The following is a 6,089-nucleotide window of genomic DNA, read 5'->3' as shown; positions in this document are numbered from 1 at the left end:
CAACTGGAAAGCTTCCCAAACTTCAGAAAACAAAATAAAACCAACCAACCAAACAAACAAAAACCCCACAGCTTTGAGGGAAGGATCGGGGTCTAGCTTCTGATCCCTGTTGTAGGTTTATGGGAGGGTTTTTGCAGAGTGTTTTTGAGTAGATTAGTTTGGGACCAGAGGATGTGAATTGGGTACTACAAGTAAAGCTGGGCAGGCAGAGGGAGCTCCCTAAAGATCCAAATGCTGGCTCATCTCTGGAAAGGTGTTACTGGGTCAGGAAGGTCACCATGCTTCTGACTGTGAGAAAACAGAGGGCTGTCATCCTGTGATACCTGCCCTTGACTCAGAATATATGCTGTACAGAAACAGTGGCCTCTGGACATGTTCCTATACACATTGTCCGGAGCTCTCTTGAAGTCTGTCTTACCTGCACTATTATGCCCTGCTCTACCCTTCTAGGATATGGCCCTGGGAGGCTGAATTGGGAGGGACATGGGGGAGACAGATGCAGAGCATTTGTGCCCTCTCTGCTACTGTTTGAACCCTGGATTTCTCCATACAAGTTTGGCTATTTTCTTATTTTCTGAGTTTGGTGAGTCATACCTTGGGAGGTCTGGCTGAACAACCTGGGTAAAGTGTTTCCAGCTGTCTCAGGACTGGGGCTGCGGAGCCTAGTAGTAACTGGGCTGGGAAGTCAGGCAATGGGCTTCAGGTGGCTGAGCTGAGATTGAACCCAGTGCTTTCCATATCCAGACTTTGGCTCCTGTCCTGGCTTCCTGCTGCCAAGTCTATGGGCTCTACAAGGCTGGAGAGACATACTCTTAGATTGAAGTGCAGTAGGGCATGGGCAGCAGCTGCTCCCTAAGGACAGAGCCTTGTGGTGGCATGGCAAAGAGAGAAGTCTCCAGGGCAGATCTCACGTCTTTATTCTGGAGTACCACCATGCTCTAGTATGGAATGCAATTGGCTTTTGGTAGGTGGAAGGTAGGCAAGCAAAACTTCAGTTGCTAATCCCTTGGCAAAGCAGCCATACATATGTCATACAGCTTTACATCATACATATTCCACTGATTTTGAAGTTGAATGTAAGTAAATGCAGAAGTCTCACCAGCTAATTCTTCACAGAATACTCATTTTTACACAGTACTCAGCTCTGTTCTCTTGAGTTCTCCCTACATCTTGTCAGAAATACCAGAACCTTTTTATCTCATTCCAAATATGTGCATATCCACTGATTTCATTTCCACACCCTCTGTCATGCCTGAGCAAGTGCCACAATGGATTCATTTTAATAAAAGGATGTTTTCTAATCTCTCCTTTGTATTCAACATTGCATGCAAGTGGGCTGTTGTGTTTCTTTTTTCCTTGCTCTGACCAGATACACAACAAGCCACAGCTTCAAGGAAGAGAGAGTATTCTGGCTCCCAGTTTGAGAGGATACAGTCTACCCAGTGGGGACAACATTGTGGCTGGAACAGCCAGAGGGTGATGTGACTGGATATATTCTCTATTGGTCAGGAAGTAGAGAAATCAGGTTGGAAGCAGAGGTAGCTCTATCCTATAAGATCTATTCTTAATTACCACTTCCTCCAGTGAGAATCCACATCCCTAAAGGTCCTACAACCTCCAAAACCAGCACCCCCAGCTGGAGGCCAACACTTTAGGCACACAAGCCCATGTAGGATGTTTCACACTCAAACTGTAATAGCTATGGGGTCATATTTGGGGGTGATAAGGAAGCATCAACTGTTTAAGGCTGATACCTGGTGGCTCAACTATGCTGATGGAAGAACATTTTAGCTGGAAGTGGCTTCAGAGGGATACTCAGCAGGGGAGAGAGAGAGACTATAGACACACATACACACAAAGACACACACAAACACACATAGGAGAGACAGACAGAGACATACAGAAACTATAGACACATAGACATACACACATACACACACAGAGACTATAGATATACAAACAGACACACAAACACACAGAGGGGAGACAGACAGCAGAGACATATAAAGACTACACACACACACACACACACACACACACACACACACACACAGGGAGAGAGAGAGAGAGAGAGAGGCCTAGCTTATTTTCTAGGTCTGGGCTCCCAGTGCATGGTGAGGTCAGCAGACATTTCCTCCTCAGATCCCTTTGGAAAACCCTTAGAAATGCTCCAAGAAGCCTCTACTTGATGATTCCAAATCCACTCAAGTTGACAATGAAGATCAGCCTTCACAAATAGGCATACACAGGTTGAAAACAGATCCTGTGGGTAGGGGATATCTTGTCTTCTATTGTCCTTGAATCTTCAGGTCTAGAAGCCCAGCTGAACATTGAGACCCCACTGTCCCAGGATAGCTCTGTGAATCAGGAAAATGGGCTGTGACTGAATCCACAAGACCCTCCTGTAAGTGTTTTGTTGTTGTTCTGTTTAGAGAGGATTCAGCTGTTGGCTCAGGTTCATTTTGTGCTTATGAAAAATGTGGAGAGCTGTGGAGAGCCTGGCTGAGGGGTCTCTGGATGACTGACAGCTTCTCTGCAGTCTGTCTGGAGCAGAGAGCCCTGGTGCACCCAGATGTGGGCCTCCTATCCCATCCTCCAGCTGGGTGCTGTCTTTGTTTCTACATGGTCAATTCATTCCCAGTATCACCCAACAGAACTGAATCCTTCAGCTAAAAGGAAGATTGATTTGGGGATGGGAAAGGTCGTGCTAACCTTAGTAGCCAAACTTAATCTCAGTGCTTTTGGTTACTTTACTTTCTATCTTAGGATCAGAAAGTAAGATAAAAATCTGGAGTGGCAGAGACACAGGCTGGGAGGCAGCATATAGTGTGGCCTTTTGACTCTGTGACTCTCTGTGACCTTATACTGCTCTCCTTACCTGCTCTGTCCTTGGCAGTCCCCCATCATGATTGAAACTGGTGGGGAGTTGAGGCCATTGTGTGTGCAGTGCTGATGCACACATAGGCTCCTAGATGCTCTTCTATCCATGGAAAGAGGCACACGAGGTCAGAACTTAAGAGAGAGACCATCAAGCAAGCACACAGTGGAGCAGAAGTTGATGTCTAGGCATAGGCTGAGATTTCCAAAAGTCTAGCAAAATACTGGGACCTCTTAGGGTGATTGTCAACCAGTTTGTCATAATGCAGTTCTGCTGCCCCCTGGTGGGTCTTACTTCTAGTTACTTGTGACAGTGGTTGAAATTCTGTAGAGCTGGCCAGTGTCTTCGGGGGATTAATTTATTTTTAGTTTGCAATTAGACCAGGAAACTAGTTAAAGTTGTTGAGCTTTTAAACACACACACACACACACACACACACACACACACACACGTTTATTTAATTTTTTTCATTTTACATACCAACCCCAGTCACCCCTACCTCCCCTTTCCCAACCCCTTACTTCTCTCATCCAACCCCTCATCAACTCCTCAGAGGTGGTAAGGTCTTCTTTAGTGATCCAACAAAGTCTGGCACACAAAGTTGAGGTAGGACCAAGCCCTTCCATGCTGTATCAAGGCTTATCAAGGCATCCCATCACAGGGAATGGGTTCCAAAAAAGGCAGTTGATGTGCCTGGGATAAGTCCTGGGTTCACTGTCAGGGGACACACTAACAGATCACTAACTGGGGCCCTATGTCACCCAAATTCAGAGGACCTAGTTCAGTCCCATGCAGGTTCCCTGGCTGTTAGTCCAGAGTCTGTGAGCTCCTACTAGCTTGGATCAGCTGTCTCTGTGGGTTTCTCATCTTGATCTTGACTCCCTCTGCTCATATGATCCCTCCCCCTCTTTTCAACTGAACTCCCGGAGCTCAGCCCAGTGCTTGGGTGTGTATCACTGCATCTGGTTCCGTCAGTTACTAGATGTAGGTCACTAATCTGATTGTAGGGGAAGGCTAGTTCAAGCACCTTCTCCAGTATTGCTAGGAATCTTATCTGGGTCATCCTTGTGGATTAAGCACACACACACACACACACACACACACACACACACACACTTACTTTAAATTTTTGACAGTTTCATACATATATATTTATTTATCTTTGGCCACGTATATTTATCCCAACTCTCCCCCCCCATTCCCTGAAGATACCCCAATACATCCCTGCCACTTTCATTTCCTCTCTTCTTTGTGTGTGTGTGTGTGTGTGTGTGTGTGTGTGTGTGTGTGTGTGTGTGAATAACTTGCTGAGTTCAATTAGTGTTGCCTGCTGGAATGTTGACAGATTTTGTTTCTTAATCTTATGCATGTAACAAAAGCTGCTGTGAGTTTGAGAGTTCAATAGCCTTGTCATTTCAAGAAGACAGGATTTTATTCCAGGTTGACCTTGAACTTGTGTTGTAGAATATTAGTTGAAGATGTGTTATATTTGTTTATGCTGTGGAGTATTTGTTTAATGATGCAAAGATGTGTTGCGTTCAACTCTGTAAAGCTGTGTTACTTTGCCTGTCTAAAATATCTGATTGGTCTAATAAAGAGCTGAATGGGCAATAGCTAGGCAGGAGAGAGAATATGCAGGAGAAAAAGAGAAGAGGGACCAAGGAGAGAGATGAGGAGAGAAGACTCAAGGGCCCAGCCACCCAGCTACATAGCCAGCCACAGAGTAAGAAGTAAAGAAAGGTATCTAGAATAGAGAAATGTAAAGGCCCATAGTCAAAAGGTAGATGGGATAACTTAAGAAAAACTGGCTAGAAACAAGCCAAGTTAAGGCTGGGCAGTCATAAGAAAGAATAAGACTCAGGGTGACTTATTTGGGAGCTGGGTGGTGGGTTCCCCAAAGAGTCAAAGAGTAAAACAACTAGCTACAAGCTTGTACTGTCTCTGCCTCTTCAGCATATCCTAGCAGCTTGCAGCACCACAACTGGTTTTTAGGGTATTAAAATAACATCTCTCAGCTTGCCATGGCTCTGTGTAACTATAACAAAATACTGGAGGCAACTAACTTTGGAAAGAGAAACGGTTTATTAATTTTGTGTTTGGAAATTTAGAGTTTAAGATTGGGTAGGCTAGTGGTGCATTGATTTGACATATAGGGAGTGGAGGAGCTTTATGGCTTCAAAACACGCAGAAGGAGGGATAAAGCAAAGTCTTACAGTCCACTTCAAGATCATACTTCTAATGATGTGAGAACTTCTCAATAGGGCCGACTTCCTAAAGGTTCTACAACTTCTGTGTAGCATCACCCTGGGAGTGTGTGTGTCAATCTTGTGGTGCTGGTCTTGTGCAACAATAGCATAACTTTTAAGCCTCAGTGCTGGCTCCTCATGGCCAGGCCTCTCTAAGCCTCGGATTTTACTTCCTTCCTTCCTTCCTTCCTTCCTTCCTTCCTTCCTTCCTTCCTTCCTTCCTTCCTTCCTGCCTTCCTGCCTTCCTGCCTTCCTGCCTTCCTGCCTTCCTGCCTTCCTGCCTTCCTTCCTTCCTTCCTTCCTTCCTGCCTTCCTGCCTTCCTGCCTTCCCACTTTCATACATGCCTACAGTAAATGTCAATTGTTTTCATTCCAACTCTCACCCCCCCTTCCATGGAAGCCATCCTTCCTCTTTCCACTTCCATCTCTATTTTTTTTTTTTTTTTTTTTTTTGCATATAGAGTATTTTTTATTTAATTTTATATAACAAAGTCCAATTAAATGAAAACAAACATTTATACACAATATTTGGGAATTTGGGCGTCGTTCTTTCCAAACTACTTCCTGCTGGTAAGGGGCGCTGTCTTGGGGGATTCGAAGAAGATTCAGATATCCTAGCTGTAGTCTGTAGGGCTGTTTTGTCCAGCTGTTTGGAATGTAGGATCAGCTTGTACTCTGTTTCAGGCGGTCTGGTGTGATCAAACCACATTAGTCTGGAAGGAATCCACATCTTTTCATTTTCTGTGGAAACAAAAATAGAAATACTTTTCCCCAGTAACTTGTTCTTCAACTTAAATTTTGGAGTCAAAGCGTTTTTTTTTTTTTTTTTTTTTTTTTTTTTTTATTATTATTATTTTACATGTCGATCCCAGTTCCCTCTCCCTCCCTCCCTCCCTCCCCCCAAGCCCTCCCTCCCTCCTTCCCTCCCTTTTGCCCTCTCTACCCTCTCCCATGCACTCTAAACA

This window comes from Phodopus roborovskii, unplaced genomic scaffold (genome assembly GCF_943737965.1).
Source record: "Phodopus roborovskii unplaced genomic scaffold, PHOROB, whole genome shotgun sequence".
In the NCBI taxonomy this organism is placed as follows: Eukaryota; Metazoa; Chordata; class Mammalia; order Rodentia; family Cricetidae; genus Phodopus; species Phodopus roborovskii.
This window is presented reverse-complemented; position numbering follows the sequence as displayed.